A 22,178-nucleotide genomic window follows, 5' to 3' on the forward strand; every position below is an offset into this window, starting at 1 on the left:
TTTACAGTACATAATATGCCTAGGGATTTTAGAGCTTCAAATTGCAAGTGTTTGAGATACAGTTGCAACATTTTGGTCCTAGTAGATGTAAACTACTCTTTCAATTTTCCATGTCTCAGATGCTGGGAGACTTTTAGCCTCCCAGAAGAGTACAATGACTGCTTTGTGCCACATTCGAGCATACAACTTACATTAGAGCAGTGCTCTAGTATTTGAGATAGCTGCTAACATTTACATTTCTAAACACTAAGTAGATTAAGCAAAGATTATATCACTCCAGCATCAAGCTATGAACTTGCTTTATATGTTCCTTCCAGCAACTGGGCTAGCTGAGACAGGTAACTGGGTGGGTGGGTGGACAACCTGAATTATGAGTATACTCGTTTGTGCAGGAAATTGCACTTTGAAACCTAGAAACAAAAGAGAATCAGAGATAAATTGTCCTAAATCTGGAGGTAAGAGATGGAAAATAGTAATTGCATTGTATAAAGTGTCAAACATGAAGCTGGATGAAGGCTTTGTCTATGGCAGTGCAGTCGCCTGGAAAAGTTCCAAGGATATTGTCTTAATGCATATGTATGTTAAACTGTACCCTAATTATAAAAGAGTTTGTTAGACCTTAGATATTAATATCATTAAGGCTGTGTCCCCACTGATACTGCTAAACAATCACATTTATTATAAAACTAGTTTGAGGCTGCTCAGAAACAAAAATTTCCCCAGTAAATCTTGAATCTGTAACTTTACAGTAAGAGTATATGCTACAGCAAAAACACTCTTCAGTTGCTTTCAAGCCACCCAGATGTTCGCTGTTTGAGATACTTGTATGCAATCATAGCCAGATTTGAAAAATGGAAATGAAGAAGTGTAGCCCATTAATGTACAATACAATCTTCTTCATTTGGCATTTATTTACATAAAATGTTGAAAGTGTCAAGTTATACATACACAAATAAAATATTTTTCTCTCTCTTAATATAAATATGCATGTGGGGTATGTTTTGTATGTAAACATACTTTTTTTCCCCCTGCATTCCATCATTTTATGCAGCAATATGTCAAGCATATGGGAAATACCTTTTTAACTGGAAAAAACCATTTCAAAGTGCTAACTATGCCTAGATTAGAACTCCAGGGGAGACTTTTCCCGCAAATGGCAGTATCAAAAAAGTTAAATTTTGGTATTCAACCTCCTGTTCAAGTACACTGCCATAAATTGGCTGTGTTATTTCTGTTGGTTTTATTTGGTTGGTTGGTTGGTTGGTTGGGGTTTTTTCCTCCTTTGGAGTTAAAACTCAAAACACTTTAATTTTGTAACACAGGAGTGAACATGGGAGTGGGGGGAGGGAGATGAAGGAGGTTTCTGGCAGTAGGGTCACAGGTAGTTACTCAGCTGGGGAGATACCAAGGTATGCCAGGATGCTCTTGGCCTTGCTGTCAGTTTTCAGGCATGGTAAATTATATCTGCACCATGCTATCTGTCACTCATTAATCCCATCCACACAACAAGGGATCTAGTGCCAGATCGCTTTTGTCTCTAGCTGATACCTATGAAGACACAGAAAACCAGCCAGCTTCCACCAAGAAGCAAGAAAAAGGGTGACCAGACATTATGGCCCCTAACCATTAAAAGAAATTAGTTCTTAATGAATTATTCCACTTTGGCTGAAGCAAATGACTTTCTCCTGTGAGATGGCATGAAGCAGTGAGTGGGAAGGAGCTGAAGGTGTATTTTTTGCTGGGACTATGGTATCGCTCCTAAAGAATTTGGGATCTCCGGCAGCTTGTCTGCCAAGCCCTCCAGAGATCCTGATTTGTGTTTTTGTTTGGGACGTGTGGGTGTCTCCAGAGAGGAGGTGTAAAACATAGACCGGTGTCTTTGTGGATCAGGTGTGCAACACACAGCAAGTCTCGTCATGACTAGCGGGGGTTGCTAATTACAGCTATTTTTGTCTTTTGGGCATATTCGTTAATAGCTGGTAAGAATATACACATAAGATGACAGGAAAAGGAAGACTATTTTCCCAGTGGCAACCACAGCAAGAAATATTAAAGACTCCTTGTCTCAGCTACTTTCCTGTAGACTGCAAAGCAGAAAGTTAGGGAACAGGAAAAGAGATGACTGGGATCCTATTACTAAAATATTTCTCCTCTCAGACCAAAAATCCCTCCGTACAGTCCTTGTGGTTTCTTATCAAGAACTGGCAGATAAGTAAATAAGTAATTAAATAAATAAATCACCAGGTAGAAAATGCTTCATTCATGCTGTCCAAACAAGAAGAAGCATCATGCATTGTAGTTAGACGTTGAATTAGATAATTTACTTAGATTATTAGGTAGCACTGCCATGATATTTACAGCATCAATGAGTATAATCAGAGTAAATATATGAAATGTGCAAACAATGAGGTTACCACAGCTGCTGGATGAAGCTAAAGCTCACAGCTTTCAATGGATGACCTTACATGTTCTTTTAATTCTCTGGGTTCAGTAAGTAATACAGTGGAAAAATAATTTCCTACCATAGACTTTTTTTGGTTTTTTTAAAATACAGTTGGAAAAAGGAGGAAAACAAACACTTGGATTGAAGCAGAGAAATGTTTCTTACGTAGAGAGATGGGGGCTTTTTGGTATCTGTATTTCTTTAGTTTCATCACTGATGTAGATATACTTCAAGGACAGAAAACAACCTTGTGAGAGGGAAAGGCACAACCAATGTCTCAAACAACTGTGCCAATTCCGATAGGTCTGTATGCGTTTCTTTCCTGGCGTTTCCTAAGCAGCAGTTTGGTTATCAGGTCTGTGGCTAGGAATGTAATTCCTAAGTAGCTGGCAAGTTGATATCAATCATCAATCCACATCCAAGACCCCAACTAACAACAGCAGAATGCAAGACAAAGGCTTTCATTTAAATAAAGGTGGGCAAGTTGCATGTACTTCACAGGGGCCACCAGCAAACCCCAACACTTGCCCTGAGTTCCCAGGGTTTATGGGAGGAACCTCACAAACCACCTTTTCCACAGATTATCACAGTTTTTTGCATGAGCTCAGTAGATAATCTCTGTATGCTCCTGATGGTGCTAAATCCTTCTTAATTGAGATAAGCATATAATCCTCACTGCAGGGCCTCACAGGCTTCAGAGTTCAGCAGCAGAGTTCAGTCTGGCTCCAGACTTCTGAAAAAAGATGCAGTCTGAGTTTTGCTTTCAGGAGGGAAGCCCATCACTGAATTACAATGATGGCACTGCATGCTTGGGGACAGAATAAACTCAGAGAATTGAAAGTAAATGGAAACACAGAGATGATGGAAGAAAATGATTTTGTAGCCTTAATTCCAGTTTGCGTTGTTGCAAAAAAACATTGTACGGAATATTATTACATTTGTAGGACAACACCAACTACACTGTTTCCCACGGTTTCTTTATCACTTTGACCTTGCAAATACCTTACAAATTTCTTCAGAGAGATGTAAAAAGTGCTAAAATGATACAACTCCATTCTTCCTTTTTACCTGAAACATCAAAAGGCAGTGAGAACAACCCAAGCTACACATAAAACATTAACTGCCCTGTGATCTGGCAACTCTGTCAGAAAAATAATTGATTGATTGGGCACAGAAACAAGACTTCTTCCAGTGGGAACAGCATTGACAAGACGAGACAAAAGATTCTTTAATTTGTTAATGGGGGCGCTGTGTGTTGAGGACCTGGGGACAGTTAAGCCTAATGAAGAGCCATCCATCTCCTACAGACTTGCTTATTCGGAAACTACATCTGGAAGTTGGTATTCCAACCTGTTTTTTCACCTTACATAAAGACATGTCAGCTCTCAGGTAGGCAACCCATCAGCTTTATGAGAAGGTCTTCAGGGCAAAAAGTGGCTACCATGCAGGAACAAAGCAAAGGCAGGAAAGAAGGAAAGGCTTTTTTCAACACACTGCATTACTGACACATTTCTGCAGAAAGGGGGCATTAACAAGGTCTGAGAGGATGCTGGGGTCTCCCATAGCTCACACGCGGCTGGTACCGAGCCAGCTGTGCCCCAGCCCCCTTGCTACTGGCACGGCCCTGATTCACCCTCTCCCCTAGGCTGACATAGGTTTTACCTGCCAGCAGCATCTCTCCAAAACCTAACCCTGCCAGGCTGGAACTGCAGGAGGACCACTGTGATCTCCATTCCTGCTTCAAAGTCCTCTTAGGGCACATGGCTCACAAGCAACCTCTCTGCCTGCTGCCTCAAGCCACTAGGGGAGGAGAGAGGGGAGTGAGCATAGGATGGATTTTTTGGGCGGGAAAATGGTAATTCATTGATATTGCAGGCTGAGACCACAACACATCCACTTCAGTGACCTTCATGCTGGGAAAGATGACGTTTTGATGGGGAAGTGATACTGTAGGGAAAAGGCACTCATGACCTCCTGCCATGGGGGCTACTACTGCTTTATACAAACAAGAAAATATTAGGGCAAAAATGTGAGCAGGGATTTGCATCTCCCCCAGTCAAAAGGCTGCCCTGATCTTAGGATAAGTTACATAGGCTCTTTTGCTTTCTTATTGGTGTTTTACAACAAATAAATAAATAAACAAATAAATCTGTGATGTGTCCTGATGCATAATTAAGGAAAAAAACCCCCAGAAACCTTATATTTCTGACACACACACACACATATATATATATATATGGGGGGAAAAATGGGGGGAAAAATCTCGAATTCTTTGGCCAGTCCCAAGGAGGATTCTCCTCAGTGGTGTAGGCTTGCTTTCCACCTCTGTTTGTTTTTTCTAAGGTGATTTCCATGAAGACTTTCTGATTATTTTCAGCTCCTCCTAATGTCTGCCAGAAAGTGCTACAGTGGTCATATTATTCCTCCTGGTTTCCTTGCTCATGTATTTGTTTTTGGAGGGCTTGGACTCATCTTTTAAGAAGCTCTGGCAAAGGTGGTGGTGCTGGGGGCACATTAGGACTGCACCCCATCCTCCCCAGCAGATCTCCTGCTCCACCACCCAGGTGAGCTCGCCCTGCTGCCAGCTCACAGCTGCCAGAGGGCATCTGTGTTTTCCATGAAAATAGTGGGAAGATGGATCTTACATCACCATGAAAAATTGCAAGTGAACATGCTAGATTCCCCAGCCTAATACTTCTAAGATGAGAATTAATGAGCAGCAACACAGTTGTTCACTGTCTGATGGGTTGGTTGTCTTAGTGCCACATCTGCTCAGTGTTTTCTCCATCACTGTTTCCTAAGAAGTTTCCCCATCTAATCCTACCCAAGGGACAGGAAACTTGTTTTTGGAATTTTGCTTCCAGGGACAAGGTAAAACTGCTGATATGGAAACAATTTAGATTCAGAAGCTCTCCTGAGACAAGTACTGCTTTCCATTTGGAGCAGAAAATTGAAAGCTTATTAGGAAAATATAAACTACCAAAGCAATGATGGTGCTTTTCTAAAACCTTTTCCTTTTTACTATGCTTTACTGTTCTAGATGACAGGTAATATTGTAAGAACAGTGCTGTTTTTCATTAAGACCAATAAGGGTTTAGCTCACACTTTGCTTCTATTTCTCAGGATCTATTCCTGGGAGCTGCTGATTACCTTCAAAGACCACAATATTTGGGAAGCAGATGATTTTTAGCACAATGTAGACTCTCATTCTTTAAATACAAGAATGGTTGGTTATTGTATTTATTATTGTATTATTATTGTATTATTATTTAAATACAATAATGGTTGAAATTTAGAAATACTTTACAGGAAGGAGCTGAGGTGAAATCCTGCAGTAACCACTGACAGAATTTATTGAAATTGTAAATAAAATAAAAGTCCCATGGTGACCATTCAACAAATAATGTCTGTTCTTAGCTCTACAGTACATTTGCATTTCTTAACTAAAAGCCAAATATTGTTAGAGAGGTCAACAGAGAGTTCTGGTTTTTCCATGGTTTACATGAAAACATCTGAATTACTGCAGCTGACAGGCACAGTGAATAGCAGCTGGGATGCAGTGAGAGGGAGATGCAGCAGAGCATGGCAGTGCCTCTGAGGGTACCGCAGAGCAGGTCCCTGCGTGAGACAGGATGTCATCAGGAGGGTCCTGGCCATGAATTGTCCTTCTTTGTACAAGTGCATTAAACAATGGCGCAGCAGTTTCACTGTTTGGCAAAGGTAATGGAGGCAGTATTAGGTCCTGGCCATGTATACTTTGGTACTTGATGTTAGAGTCCCAGAAAAGCCTCTTGTTTGTCAACAGGCCTCTGTCTAACAGACAAAGGGATACGTACGCTGCCAACAAACATTAAGTTTTTTATTATTCTACTTTTTACATAACTGTGTTTGAAGGGGACTTATTATTTTCGTAAACTAAAGGCTGGCTGCATTTAAATTCAAAACTACATCCCAAGCTGCCTGGGCCTCCATTGTTGGGAAGAGCAGGGAGAGAGAGCAGAGGGAGGGAAGCTCTCCGCTGGGAACAGGGGCCACACAGCGAGCAGGCGCCGTGCTGGGGTGCCCAAGGGGAGAGGCGGCTGCAGGGCACGGCACAGGGCCTGGAGCACCAGCCAGGGCTTGCGGGCCCCGCGGCCCCAAGCAGGGGGCTGAGGCATGGTCCAGGGGAGCAGCCCCCATGTGCCCCACACGCCCACCCATCTCATGGGCATGGCTACCCCCACGGCTTCAGTGAGGAGATGGGGCATAGAGGCCAAAACTCAGCTCCCGGTCCCAGTGCTGGGCAGAGGAGCACGCCTAAGCAACCAAATCCCCCATATCTGTGGGTACTTGCAAGCTATGACCTGCTGAGGCTGCTATTTATGCCAACCACCACATGCAGAGAGGCGAGAGGAGGAACAACCACCACCTTGGCTAAGGAGAGCTGAAGTTGCAGCCCATCACACGGACATGTCTGCAGGAATCACGTGTTTACAGGCACGTGGGTGTACACAAACACATCTATTTATACACACATGCCTTCAGAGAGGCTGACTGTCCCTCAAATCTCTGTTCAGCCAGGATGTCCCAGATCTCAGGGAGCGTCCTAGTGCAGTGGAATCTCTATGGTCAACATGCCATGTCGGGTTGCAATTACAAAGTATGCTGCCTCTGTTCCTAGAGAAAAAGGGAGAAATGGCTTTCTCTGTTGGAATACTTTCTCTTTTGAGTCAATAATCGTAAAATCTCTTCATAATTTCTCTGAGGCCCTCATTTCTTTTTTAATGAAGGTGTTTACATTCCTAATTAAGGAGCGCATTAAGCCCAGTGGTACCTTATCTGATAAACCCATTAGTAGGCTATGTCAAGCTGAGCCTTTCAAGGTAGCAAGCTAGCTTTAAAAACTGGTTATTCTCTGGGCTAAAATATGCAAACCAAGAGCTCACAATTAACTCGGGTTAATTACAAAATACCAGAAATGTAATAATGTATTTAAAAATACGACACAGGTGCTAATGGCTTTTTTTGTTTTTTTCCTTCCCTCCTCCTTTTTTCTCCTCTCTGCAGGAGCTTACAGCCTGTCACTTTGTTCTCAGGTAACACCCCCCCCCATGCTCCACAGGTGTTAACCACCTTTTTCTCTCATGTAGAGGGATTTATTAGCATAGCAAGACTGATCCAAGAATTCTTGCTTCTGCCTTGCAGTTAGCATGGATTTTACTGGTGCCTTCTGGACCTGATGAAGGAACTAGGCTTGAGATGTTTATTTTTTCTAGGTCTATCAGCTGGTCTAATGAAAGACATCTCTCCATTCCTATTCTCCCAACACCACCATTGCACGACTCAGGAAAAGTTTGAGACACCACCACCTTGCCACACAAGGTGTCAGCTTGTGGAAATAACCATTTGACCTCCTTCCTACAAAGCAGCAGCCTTGTGACTGTACCCTGCCTGTTTGGGAACAGCTGTTGCTTTCCAGCATGGCACACTCAGCCACTTTTTATTGCAACTTGCAGCCCAATACACTCTTAAATAAGACTGGTTTTGAGAGACCAGGCAGGGGTCTTCAATTCAGTGATTGCTCTTTTGATGTGACCTGTAGGACCTATCTCAGGTTCCTTATGCATATGAGTGTCAAATGTTTTATCAAAGTCCAAGCAGTCTGTGGTACCTGCGTTATTAGGAATTAAAACTTCTTGTCAAGGAGAACTTAGGAGCTAAGTACTACCTACCAAGGATATATTGCACATTTAATTTGTTCAATGTCTCTATTTCTTCTGTGATTTTACAGGAGAGGGAACAGGCTTTTCAGGAGAGGGAATAGGCTATCAGCACCCATCTTGAAAAAAGGAGTCAGTGGTGTCCAGGGGCTGCTCGCTGCAGGTAGCTGAGCAAAACTGCTAGGATGGCTGCCCTAGGGCAGGTGTGGGTCTGCCCTCCATGGGTCCCACTGGTGCCTCAGCCTTGATACCTGTGGCCTGGGAACTGAGGTAACTGGAAACCTTTGCACATGCTGCAGGCCACCCCACAATATATGAAGGCCCAGCTTTGCCACCTGCTGACCTGACAGCAGGCACTCCAGAAAGCACAGGCGAAGTGGGGAGTTGAGGCTGGCAAACTAATGACCTGGAAGGCAAGCCTATGTGGTTTTCAGAAAATATATCTGCAGAAAGGAAGCCGTATTCCTGCTGCTGGTGCTGTGCCAGGTGGTGATCTTCCCCTGTGCACTACAAGGTGTCCATGACACCCTTCCCCAGTCACCTGGGGAGGGCTGCTGACTGCCTCTGGCTTGGGTACTGCTAACCCTAGCCTATATGTTCTCTTCAAATATACTGTATTTCACATCAGCTTTATATTTCTTCTTCTCCTCACTCCATTAATTGGTCATTTAGCTGATTCAGATGCCTTTTATGGTGCTACAACCCAACTAAGCTGCTGAGAAGAAAAGATATTTTTATCACTCATAAGCACATCCACTGCCTCATCCCATTCCAGCGACACAGGCACAAGAAAACATGGAGATGTGGTTTGAGAAGCACTACCCTGTCCTGACACAGAGGTGATGTGATGGAAATATGGCAGAGCACTGTGGAAAAAATGAAGAGGATGACACCAGAGAATAACTGACACAACAGTGAATGTCACAGTCTTATGGTCTTGATTTCTACCATCTAGATGTTTAGTTGCATGTTTAAAAATTTGTAGTCATGGAAAGCTGCTTTTTGATAAGAGTCTTTGGACATGCCATGAGTCTGAATGTAATTGTGAACCTAACCTCAAGTTTTACGATCTGCTGTGTTGCTGTAGGGAAAACTAAATGATGATAGGAAAGGGACCTCTGTGAAGCAATGTTTGGAAAACAAGGAGCCAGTGAGAGTATTTAAAGTTGTCTCCAGAAACGTCCAATATGATCAAATAAATATAATCTTTTCTGTTACCAACCAGAAAGAGACACATTTTCCTACCAGATGATGAGGGATGTTGTAGTGAATCCTGTAGCTCCTTACAGCTGCTTTAATAGTTATGTGTAATACCTCAGCAGCCTTAAGACATTTTAGACTTGGATATTCTTTAAAAATGAGAACTTTCTATGGCTCATCTTAGAATCTTGGAAATGTGAAGCATCTCCCACAAACAGCTGAAGACCTGCTCCCTCTAACTGCAGTGCTTGCTGAGAAAGGAGATATTCTGGGACAGCACTATTTGTACTGCAAACTTAAAATTGGATGTGAATCATCCTCCCCATAAAACACATTTGAATATATTTAATACTGCCCCACCAATGGTTAATTTAATGTTTTGATTTACCCATGTTCCACAAGTGGCAAAGCTTGATCTCCTGGACTGGATTCTGACTCCACTGGGGGGCAGTGCATTAGCACATATATTAATAGTGCTAATATTTCACTCACCTGCTTCTGAGAAAGCAAGATTTCCAGAGAAATGTTTAGCTACCATGAGACATTCTGTTTAATGGAACAAATATGCATGAGTATCTCCCCTACATGTACTGTTGATTATTGACTTGCTAGCTTGAACAACCAATGCTAACCTGAGGATGAAACCAAGTCTGAGTACAGAGACAGATTAAACTATTTATTGGCACCAGGATCAACAGACTCCAAATTAGCTACAAAGCTGCAGGGAATCCTGAAATGCGAAATCAGTTTGGTGTGGGATTTTTAAAAATTTTTTTTAATTCTCAGCCCCTGAGGAGATTTGAGATGGTTTGATGTTCATCTGGAGACTTGTCTAAAGTCTATAGAAACCTAATAGCCTGCCAACATGGGTGGTTGCTGCTCCGAGGCATTTCGACATGGCAAAGGTCCTGTCTGCACATTGCAAACCTGTATCCGTCAAAGGCTGCCTGGAACAGCATGAAAACAGGAGCTGTGTGGTGTCAGAACGCTGTGGGCAGGATTGCAGGGGTAATGTATGCACATCCCAGCTCTCCCGGGGCCGCCAAACTGTGGGAGGAATCCATCTGGCCCCTTAATTATTCTGAGCTCTGCTTAAGAGTTAAACCCCACAAGGTGCTGCCACACCTATATACCAGGGTTTGGGTGGGAGAGGGCTCCCTGCTCTCTGGTTAGAAGAGAAATGAAGACTGGAGGGCAGCTGGGGAGGAGGGTTGAAGCTGGGCAGAAGAAGAAACCAGGGCAAAAGTCTAGGCATGGAGTGCTGTTGTCCAGACCAGGAGCCTGCACTGGAGAGAGGGCACCGAGGGTGGAAACAGGAATGGGAAATGTGACAAAATTGGAAGGCAGCAGAGCCAAGCACAGGCTGCAGTTGCCCTGTGGTGGGGTCCTGCCTGCTGGCTGCTCCATGGCCAGTTGCCTGGCAGACTCTGGAAAACGGAATGGGGTCTCCAGGTCTAGAGGCAATCAGAGTGCCTAGGGCCTCCAGGCTTGGAAGCAATCACAGCGTGATGGAATGGCATGGGTTGCTGTGGCTTCAGGAAGCAGAATTGGAGCCATCCTTTGCTGAGCAGTGGAAGGGGAACAGGATGAGCCTTAAACCATCCTTGTGATGAGGCTCAAGCTCTTACTTGTAGGCATGGGAGAAGACAGCTTGACAGAAAGCTGGGATGTCTGCCCCATGGCAGCACAGAGAGACCTGCTCACGCTTCCCCAGCAGAGCTCTGCTGCACTGTGCCGAGTGTCTAGGGATGGTGACAAGAATTAGAGGGAAGAATTAGTCGGTAGGACAAAACCTAGTAACACACCACCCTGAAGGAAGACGTGTAGGTATTCTGGCCTGAACCTAGGAGCTGGAAATTGAGGGATACGTATACATAGAGCCGCTACCACAGGTGAAACACATGAATTACATGGCAGGAGAGAAGACACTTGGGCAGGTGGGCAGGTCCTGCCTTTCTGAGTGAAGCCCTCCCCCTGAGCAGTGCACGTGCAGGAACCGGTTAGCTCAGAGGAGCCTGAGCTGGCAGACAGACTGGGACTGCCCAGGACATGTCCCTGCGAGAGACATGTACTTTCTGTAACTCAGCCACCCTCTCACTGGGGCCTTAACGTGCTCTCACTGGGGTCCTCATAATGGTTTTGCAGTTGCACAGCTGAGAGGAGATGGGTGCTTCTCTGTGTCTTTTTCAGACTGTAGAGAAATGTAAATTACATATTCACCCCTCACTACAAAAAGCACATCGAGGTGCTAAAGTGTGTCCAAAGAAGGGCAATGAAGTTGGTAAAGGATCTGGAGCACAAGTCTGATGAGGGGCAGCTGAAGGAACTGAGGGTGTTTAACCTGGAAGAGGAGGCTCAGGTGGGACCTTATCACTAGCCTTTGGAGGTCTGTCTCTTCTCCCAAGTGATAAGTGATAGAAGAGGAAATGGTCTCAAGTCGCATCCAGGGAAGTTTAGATTGTGTATCATGAAAAATTTATTCACTGAAAGGGTGGTCAAGCATTGGAACAGGCTGCCTAGGGAAGTCATCATCCCTTGAAGTGTTAAAAAAACATGTGGCTATGGCACTTGGGGACATGGTTTAGTGGTGGACTTGGCAGTGCTGGGTTAATGGTTGGGCTCGATGGTCTTAGAGGTGTTTTCCAGCCTTGAAGATTCTGATACCTGCACCAGGACTATACCTGTGTTGGATGACTTGAGCTAATCCCAGTCACTGTTCTAGCTCCCCTGTGGGTATATTTAAACAGGTTTCAGAGCAGAGCTGGGCAGAAGTGCTAAAGCTATTTAGGATCCCTCTAGGCTAGGAAGAGGCAGAACTTGCTGGAAGTTTGTGCTTATTCATCAGTCCCCGGATTTTGGAACTTATGGAGGAGGAGGTTCTCACTGGGCTTTGTGAGTTTTGTTTTGTTTTGCTTTGCTTTGTTTTACTTTGTTTTGCTTTGCTTTGTTTTTTTTTCAGGGCTGGACATGCCATGAAGGGTTTTGTCTGAGAGCCTTGTGGCCAAGAACGCAGGTTTACCTCACCACAGGTTGGTGGATCACATTTGGACTTCACAAGAAAAGAGGAGGTGGCTGAGGAGGCACTCAGAAATGGCCTGACTAGGTCCCACACAGCTGCTAAGCTGTAATATGGCTGTGGCAGGATGAGGGGTGAAGCCAGATGTGCCAGGCTCTGGGTGGGAGAGATGAGCTGCTGGGAAACAGTGCAGTAGGTCCCTGGCAGAGGAGAACCTGACTGTGTCTGGTTGGAGGTACATCACTCAGATTGTGGATTGCACAGCAGTGCAAGGCAGAAAGCAGAGCTGGCTAAACTAGCTAAGATAATTCTAAGAAGATTAAAAATAACTTTGGCAATTAATGGATAATTCATATCTATCAGGATTATAAGAAAGAAGAAGAATAGCTTACAGCTGTAGATTTAAGTGCTTTTTTTACTATCCTGGCACTTAAGAATTCACTGTAATTGCAACAATGAGAGGCTGAAGGCTCTCCTTGGATTACAGTTGCCTGCAATTCAGATGATACTGCAAACTCTTCTTCAGTTCACATGGACCTATATCGGAAAACTTGGACCACAGATGCTTACTGGTTTGGATATTGCATCCCCATCTTATGGCCTTCATGCAGTTTATTACTAAACATGGAAGAAGTTAATTCTCCCTATATTTCATTTCTATCACATCTGACAGCTTTGTAGTTTGTGTCTATGTGTGCAATATTTGTGGACAACTATTTTAACATAAAAATTCCTATTGCAAGGCCAGAATGGATGTTCTTCCTATACTTTATCTCCCAAAATTTTCAGTGATTTTTATGAAGTAACATTAACAGAATAAAGCTTATGCTGAAACAAATCTCAGAGCTACATTAAATTAACCTAATTAAAACAAGGTTTTTTGCATCTTCTCAGCTGTACTTTCTTTAAAAGTCTATCTACCTCCAAGACACACCAGAAAGACCAGACCACAAAGCCATCATCTGATGAGATCTACAGAGAATTATACAGACCTTTGATAATTCATCGTATCAGTACATTAAAGTGCATCCTGTCAGAAAAAAAAAAAAGGTGTTTCTGTGATAAGTACTTATTATATAGTTAACAGTTGTCATATAATTCAGTTGTCAAAAAAAAACACCAGGACCAGATGGGACCTCAAGAAGTTACCTTCTGATTCACACTCAGAGAAGTTACTCTTCTGATTCATACTAAGAGAAATTCTCTGCCACACCAACAATCTTTTATCTAACTGCATCTTGGGAACCTCCAGTGACAGAGATTACACAGTTTCCCCTCATCTCTTTGTTCCAGTGCTGTGCCATTCCTGCTGTTAGGAAGCTTCTCTGCATGTCTCATCTATATCTCTCTTCACTTGGAGCTAACTGCTGTTTTTCTTATCCACTACAGACATGGATGATTATTTCCTTCTGCTCTGCTGTAGTCTCCTAGGTATTTGTGACCTTAACTTGGTCATCTTTTATGTAAAACAGTTCTGAATCATCCAGTCTTGCACCATTAAGACACGATTTCTGGAGCACTGTCTGCTTGTGCTTCTCCCTGGATTTTTCTCCACTGTGACCTCATGTTTCTTGAGATGAATGTCTAAAGCTGAACAGAGCAATTTCGTGAAAGCCTTGGCCACCCTGGATAGATCATTGCATTAAAGAGTTTATAAGCTCTTTTTCACACATCTCTGGATCAGGCTGTGAGAGAATAAGGATCCTGCAGTCAGCTAGGGATCTACTGGAGACTAAAATCTCATCTATTAAGCTGCTACATGTTTGGAGCTGGTAAGTTTTCTGACTTGCTCTTCTCCTTTCTTCCCCATAAGCTATTTGGCATTACTACCAAGATGAGAAAAAATATCTTGCATTTGTTAGACATATATCAGTTTTGCAGTGTTTCTATTTATACCGCAGCAAATACATTCCGGTTGTGCCTAACAACTGTCCTGGGTTTTTCATTCTGCTAGAGTAAACTCTACCAAGTTTTCTGTTCTGCCAGTGATGCCATAGCAACACATTCCCATTCTTTATGCTCCTTGCTTTGCCAGGCTGGTGTAGGGGATGTTGAGGCTGCTATGGTAGGAGTGTTTTCATCTGGAGAACAAAAGCAATCTACACCCTCAGAAAGCTGTCATCGTCTCTCCTGCAGACTGCTGAGCCATGCCAGCTCACATCTTTTCACTGTGATGCTGGATGAAAGCAGTGACTCCAGCATCATGAGCTGCTATTTTGAGTTGGATGCTCAAGTTGCTGAAAAAGATTTTTCTGGCAGAATATCCTTGCAATATTTCCACTACAAAAATATGCTTTCATCCTCAAATTCTAGTGTCTCTTTTTTGAGGACTGAATGTATTACATCTCAGTTATGAGCGCTGGCAAGAACAGTTCTGCTTTAAACAGAGCTGGGAAATTGCTCCCCTTTGTCCATTAACTTCACCGAGTGTCTCCTATGTCACTTGGTGGCCAACTCTGAGCTCAAACTACAGGAGGATACCTTCATAGATAACATCTATTTTAACAAAACAACACAAAACTATCTATGTCTGCAAATATCCATTGCAGATATTTAATTGCTCTTTAAACAACTATGTTAAAATTTGGTTAACTCCTTAAGTGACCTGAGAGAAATGGTGTCACTAATTGCATTTAACTGCCATCCTGAGCATAAAAGCAAAGCAGAGAGATATGTAATGTGTAGAGCCTAGAAGATGCTATAGTGAAGCTTATATATTGTCTTTTTGGAGTGCATCTGCAATGGCTTAGTGTTGGCTGCATTTTTTTTTCTATGTGAAAGACTGCAGGATGGCTTTCACATGGAGACACTGAGCTTCTCAGAAGCTTTGTGTAGTATAAAGCAGTGACTGCTCCTCCAGAGCCAGCACCTCTGTACTTTGAAGATCAACAACTTCGAAGAAATATGGGAAGCTTTGATTTCATACAAACCCTAAGATTTTCCAATCATTAACACTATGGGGCCCCTACTAAACCAAAGTTAGGGCAATCAGAGAAGGAAATTTCCAGGCAGGGGGTGAAGTTTTAGAGGACTCCATCTTACAGATTGCGGTAAAATCAAGACCCAAGGACAAAAGAGCTGCGTGATGAAAATATATGTTGTTATCTTTCTAACTTTTTTTTCAGTCTCCTAAAAAGACAGTGCATTGAAAATATACTGGAGTGCCACGCAGGTAGATTATTGCTTGCTTGAATTTGCATCCAGAGAAAGCACTTGCTGGAGTCAAGCATCTGCTTTGAAAGAGTCAAACAGGTCAAAAGTCTACTTACACTATCATATGAGTAAGCCAGTGCTAACTGAATGTTTTTGGAGAAGTACAGGAAGGGGGAAGACTGTGTCTTATCTGCCAACTATTCTCAATTCTAGCTGTTGGGATGGGACCACATTGTTTTGAGTTTATGCAGAATAGAAAGCTTCTATGTACATCAAAACTAGCTAGAGGAATGGAGGAAGCCTTCTCCTTGTCTGAATCAGCTCACATACAACTAGGTCATACTGGTAATACCTCCTTCAATACTTTCTGGAGCACCTTGAGGTGCTGCCTAGAGTCAGTTGGTGTAGTAACTTCCCCTCCTGAACAGGAGAGATTGGGAGAGCTACCTCCCAAATCAGCTTGATATATTTTGATTAGCTAAGTTTTATGTTAAAAACATGTGTGTGCTGCTTCTGCAGGGCAAGTTGGAAAAAACCTTATGCACAGCAAAGGGATGCCTGCACATCTGATCTGTGATCTATGATGGGACAGGCACTACAGCAGCTGGGAGGGGAGAAAGGTGGCATGGATCGGGCATGTGTAGTTTAGCAAGATAACCAGCCTAAAAGGACTCATACTGGGTGCTCCTGGGCTCTGTGCAGGCTTGAGAGGAGCTGGTGCTGCTGCCTGCACAGAGCTCAGTGTCCAGGCACCAGGAGGAGACAGGAGGCAAGGCAGGACATGTATTGAACCCACTGTCTTAGAGCTGAGAATTGTAAATCAAATAGCTTTGAAGAGCCAGAAGCAGAAATACATTGTTTACTCCTTAAAGCCTAAAATGTTACACAATTTGGAAACAGAATGGATGAGACTTTGTAGAATGAGAAATTTTGAGGTTTTTGTTCCTTTTATAAACAGCTTTCCTCCCTGGTGGCTGGTGGGACAGCTAGACATTAACCCTTTCTAGCCATTTCTTTTGTCTTCTGTAGAGCTGGAACAGATGTTGGTAGTAATCTCACCTTAAATTAAACTTAATTTTAATAAACATGTTTCTAGGATGCAGAACTCAGCTCCTTTTTTGTGGCAAGATATCTTGACCCCCTCGAAATCATGGCTTCTGGATTACCATATCTCCTCACATCCTTCCATTTCACTACACTGTAGATTGCAAGTCACACTAATATTAACGTATTTGTTATACCTAGAAGCATTGTTTTACAGCCCTATAGGCATCTAATAGTGATTGCTGCAGAGCTCTTGCAAACAGGTCCATGGTTTCTGGAGTCCAAAGGCATATATCATAAAGTATTTTATGGTGCTGGCAAACTTACCTAGCCCAAATTTGTGGGAGGTACTATTTCTAAGCTAAAAATTTCGGCAAGGTGGTTATTCCTTACTGGTCACAAATAAAATCTGAACCTCCCTTCCTCCAGGTTAAAATGTCTGCAGGTGTCAATATGTAAATAACCCAGACACAGACAGTCCTGGATCACACAGGTGACTGTGGTGTTCAGTGGATATAAATAACTATTTACCTCTTGGAGAAGCTGTTTTGGTAAATTCAAGTCTAAGCATGAAGGAAGAGAAACATAAATTTTAGGCCTTTCCTGTCAAACACGCTGTCTCGTCCCACTGGTTTGAAAAAGAGCAGTTGCTTCCCTTAGAACAGCAGGAAAGCCTTGGGGAAAATTAAAATGGTGAGAGATTCAGTATGTAAAATATACAGTGCAGAACACTGGAGAAATCTCAGTCTGGGCATGAAGAATCACTCTTGACACGACTTGTAAGGATTTTTATCCCTCATTTACACAAAATTGCATCTGGGGGATTGATCAGTGTGCCTGCTAGGTGAGCCATCTACTGGCTGTTCAGTGCTGTGCCCAACAGCTGACCACCTCCATGAACTCCAAGTGTTAATCGGTTGAGGAAATCTAATGCAGAAGGATGTGTGCCTCTGTGAAGCAAGATGTTGTCAATTAGTCTGTTGCTGGAAAATATACTTCGAAGAATTTTTGGAAGAAGAAATGCCAAGTTTCTAGTTAAACTTGTTGAGTATCTCTGGCAAATTTGAGTAAGAACCTTTCTCTGGAGAGACTATGAAAATAACTGCTCAAGCCAAGTAAACAAAGTACTCGGTGTGACAACTTTTGTCATTGTGTCGACTCCGATTTTCACAGACTGTGATGAATGCATGAGCGAGAAGCTAAAATAACACTAAAGGCTGGTAAGCCTGGAGGGGATTCTGGGAGAGGACCTGAACTGATAATATGAACTAAACCTGTAAAGTTAAAGCACCTTAAACCTCCAAGGCTTCTTCTGAAGGTGGCTGCTAGAGCATTCTCAATCTACTTACTTAATTAATTTAACATCCAGCATGAAGGAACCTGGAACAACCTAAGACTCGCATCACCATGAAGCTACGAAAGCACTGAGGGCCACACAAGTAACTGCTCTCTCATGCTTCACATACTTGCTGCTGACATCCTGTGCTTAAGTACTGCGTGTTGGCAGTGCTTCTAGCTGCAACTTTATCTGAGATGTATCTGTATGAAACTCCCTGACTGTGCTGCAGCTGGAAAAAGGGAGTCTCCTCTCATGGGGAATGACAAGGTCTTCCTCTGTGTATATGAGAAACTGCTCTACAGTGTGAGAAAGGACTAATGCTGCCTTTCCAACCCATAGGAGACCCGGGCAGATCTCTGATGCATATTCTTAGGTGGCTCAAACACAGCATGCCACTGTGTAGTGCTGCTCTTCTTCTTGGCCTCACATTACTGAAGGTTATCCTGCAGGGAAGGGAGGCCGTCCTGGAAGTGAACTGCAGTAATGGAGGCTGGAGCATGACTTGTACGGGTAAGTAGACTTGCAGAATTTGTTTGTTGTGTTGCATTACAGGGAAGGGCTGAAAGACAGAAGGATAATTCCCATGATGGACTGACTGCTGTAAATCGGTTTGGAAGCGGCAAATATGGGAAACATTTTCTCTCTTATGTAAATATGCTTATTTCTCTAAAGCCTTGGACCTGTCTTAAGAGGGTGAGCTCATGTGCAGCTGAATAGGCTTTAGTTATCTTCCTATGGATCAGTCTGACAAGTTGCCATAGATGGTTCAGATAACTTAGAAAACCTGTAACCATTACTACACCCTGCCTTGTGCGCCTCCATGGCCCACTGGAGCCCTTATAGCTGGATACAAGCCAAAGCAGCTTCCAGGCTACTTTGATATATTTTGGCACTAAGCCAGGATAAGCAAAGCCCAAGGCATGCCTCAGGCTCTGTGCTGAGGCCATTGTTGCCACATGGATATATTTCTTCTGCTGTGCAAGCTACATGGTGTGCATGCAGTAGCTCCTGGTCACACCTTGCATGGTGCTTTTCTGCCCTAAAACAGATGGAGCCAGCCCAGCCTTGTTTTCTAGGTAAGCTTTTTTCCCCTGTCCTTTTGAGATTTTTCTCCTGTATTAGAGATTTAAAACCTGTCATCTCCAGCAGTGTTTACTGGAAGGCACAGAGGGACACAGCTGTGTCTCTGTGAACAGTCCCATGCTCCCTGTGTGACTGCACTCACTTCCATCTGGTGAGATAGGATGTATACTGAGGTGCCTGACTCCAGACCTGTGAGGGATAGAGACCACAGTCCCTAGACTAGGAGGGGCTGAGACACTTGAGAGGACGTGGGTTGTCTGAATAACCCTGTTTCAAATGTACAGCCTGGCAGTTGAGGATGAACAAGACAGCTTCCTCCCTGAGGTGAACCATCAGGCACAGCTGCGCAGGTGAAACCCCCCTGAAGTCTGCAGTGAAGTTCTCAGTGATGCTGGCGGCATCTGGATTTGAGCCATGAGACACAAAGAGCACATTCTGTATGGCAGTTGACAGAGTTAATAAAAGAGGATCATGTAGATGAAACTGGTGGGTGTTCAATGCACTCAAAGGAAGTAGTCTTATAATTTCCCTATCAAAACAATACCACTATAAGCACCAGAGACCTACCTTAACATAAACCTATACTTAGCAGCTTGATCAGAAACTTGAAAAGTATCTTGAAAATAGCCAAATCTGAGCTCAGAGGCTGAAATACAGCACTCTATATATTGAAGTAATGGAATAATCACTAGTACATTAACAATTAAGTAACAGTTCACAGTTACTGAAAGTATGAGAAGTGCCATAGCCTTTGCTGCACCAAAGGGTTTATTTGTAGTCTGCTGCTTGCACTGAAACGACGTGTCACAGAAAGATGAAGGGAGCCTGTCAAAGCCCATTTGAAAAGTCACTTTTTCTAAACAAGGCCGTCTGCTTTCATCCCTCTTTGCATTATCAGCTGAACTGCTGGCACCAGGTATTCAAGGAATTTCAGCAGGAAGGAGGAGAGCACAGTATTTCCTTGTCACTGTGATAGATTTGACAGACCATTTGGACAATACAGCTAGCATCGTGTCATGCAAATTGACATCTTGGGAAAGCAACAGGCTTTAGAAACAGTACTCAGCTTACTCTGGGACTGGGATATTTGGTGATGACTAGTGCCTCTTTCACACATGAATCACTCACTTTCATCCTTTAAAAGTGTTCAGAGAACTGGAGGTTGGGATACTTCTGCTACAGACTACCTGTGTTTGTAATTAAAGCGCCCACCTCCGATCTCATTTGTTTCCATATACCTACATCTCAGGGAGCAAGTTTTCTCTGCTAGAGATTGAGCTACTCTCCAGGCTGCTGTACACCTCAGAGACAATTAATCATGTTTGCAAAGGCTATTGTATATGTGGCCTGTGATTAATGGGCACGGCCTTAGATGAGATCCTGGGCTTTACCAAAGGGGCTGGTTTGGCACTGGTGACTGGAGACAAGACAAAGAGAAACACCAGCTGCTGTGCCAAGTGATGTGGGCACCCTTCCTTCAGAGGACTGGCACCCAGCCAGCAGCCTAGAATGGTCTTTGAAGTATCAAGCTGCTGACAGTGCTGTTTAAGATCAGAAAATAGGCATCCTATTTAAACTGTGTTTGGTGCTCGGGAAAGGGAATGTTACCAAACTCAAGTCTCAGGAATGCAGGCCTGCAAAGGACCAACCCCGCTCCCTGCAGAGTGACCAAGCAACCAAGGGCTGGCTGCTCTTTCTAGATGAAATCTCTGAACTTCCTCTATGAGGCACAGTCCAAAGCCCATTTCTGTTAAACCTAAAACATTACCCCTCCAGTCACATGCCCCAAACCCACACACTCTAAATGGAAATGGAAAGTATTGCTGAGCACAATACCGTGCTGTGTTTTCTACCGTGTGACTAGAAGTCAGTGGCATGCTGCTGTGAAAAGCTATTACATACAATTTGTATAGCCTTCTGTAAAATCCTTCCACGTACTGTGGAATTGAAGTTATTATATGAATAAGACTGAAAAATATGGTCCTATCTATTATCTTCCTTATTTTTAATCACTTCTCATCATCCCACTGCATGGTGTTTCTCAGAAGTACAGCACAAAGTGCTGGACACATATAAACTTTGGGCTTCTGCACTTCAATGACTTCCTGAATGAATTCAAAGGACCCTCGAAACAGTGCCCTAACTTTGAATTTATCCCAGGCAGACATGCACAGTCCTCAGTCCTCATAGGTTAGTTTTTTCTCTCTTCCACTGCCTCTTCCCAAGACACAGCTTGCAAACCACTCCTAACTCTGTCGAAGTCTGCCCATCTTTATTTTCAAGTTAAAAATGTGTGCCCTAGAAAAGAGCACTTCCATGGCAGCTCAAAGCTTACAAACTGGATCCATCTTTCTGTCACTTTGCCCAAGGAAATAACACTTTAGAGAGGGCAAAATGGTTTCTCATTACTTGGAAATCAGAGCTGATTTTGCCCAATCTTTTCTTCAAATGGTTTATCTTTTGGGGAGAGGTTAATTATGGACAACTTGTGGGAATATTTTTCTTGGCAATTATTAGGATGCATGCAAAGAGTTGTACTGCAATATCTCACCTTATAGTGGTCAGGTGCGACTAACCGTATTTCTAGGATCCCCATATGAATGAAGTAGACCCCTGCTTGCTTCAAGAACTTGTTCTCCTATGTGTAGAGGGAACAATATTAATTCCTCTCTGCTGTTTTGGAGGAGTACTGCACAGCAAAGGGCTTCTTTCTTTGTTCATTTACTATACAGGATCAGGTTTCCTGATGATTTCAAAGAAAGTACCTAACCTTGTAGGACCAAGCCTGCTACCCTGTACCTGCTTAGGCCTTTTACCCTGTGCCATGCAAAGATTCAAACCAGAGACTTTTCCAGATATCACTGACATTACAAGGAGGAAGAAAAAGGTGGAACTCTGTCTAAGTGAGTCTTTGATAAGAGGATTAATTTAAAACCATACACTTTGCTCATTTAACTTTTTTTTGCAAGGAAATATAAACCAACACTATAATTGTACTTTGGCCTGTGGGAATAATATCCCAGAAATAATGCTTCTACTTAAAGAATAGTAGCTTAAGATCTCTGTGGGGCTGCTTCTTTCACTGCAAGACCTATAATTAGCCATCCATTATGGCATTCAGCAGTAATCCTGAGGAAGCCCATATTTTCCCCCCAAGCACCCCACACAGGCATGCCAGAGAGCAGGTAGGGAATGCTCCAG

General features: G+C 43.2%; 1 protein-coding gene across 3 annotated transcripts in view; it reads right to left on the reverse strand.

Moving 5' to 3' along the window:
• The window catches only part of EDAR (ectodysplasin A receptor), a 70,610-nt gene that overhangs the window by 25,338 nt on the left and 23,094 nt on the right, over positions 1-22,178 (reverse strand). The gene's annotated exons all lie outside the window — the stretch shown is intronic.

The sequence above is a fragment of the Corvus hawaiiensis genome, chromosome 2 (assembly GCF_020740725.1).
Source record: "Corvus hawaiiensis isolate bCorHaw1 chromosome 2, bCorHaw1.pri.cur, whole genome shotgun sequence".
Lineage (NCBI taxonomy): Eukaryota > Metazoa > Chordata > Aves > Passeriformes > Corvidae > Corvus > Corvus hawaiiensis.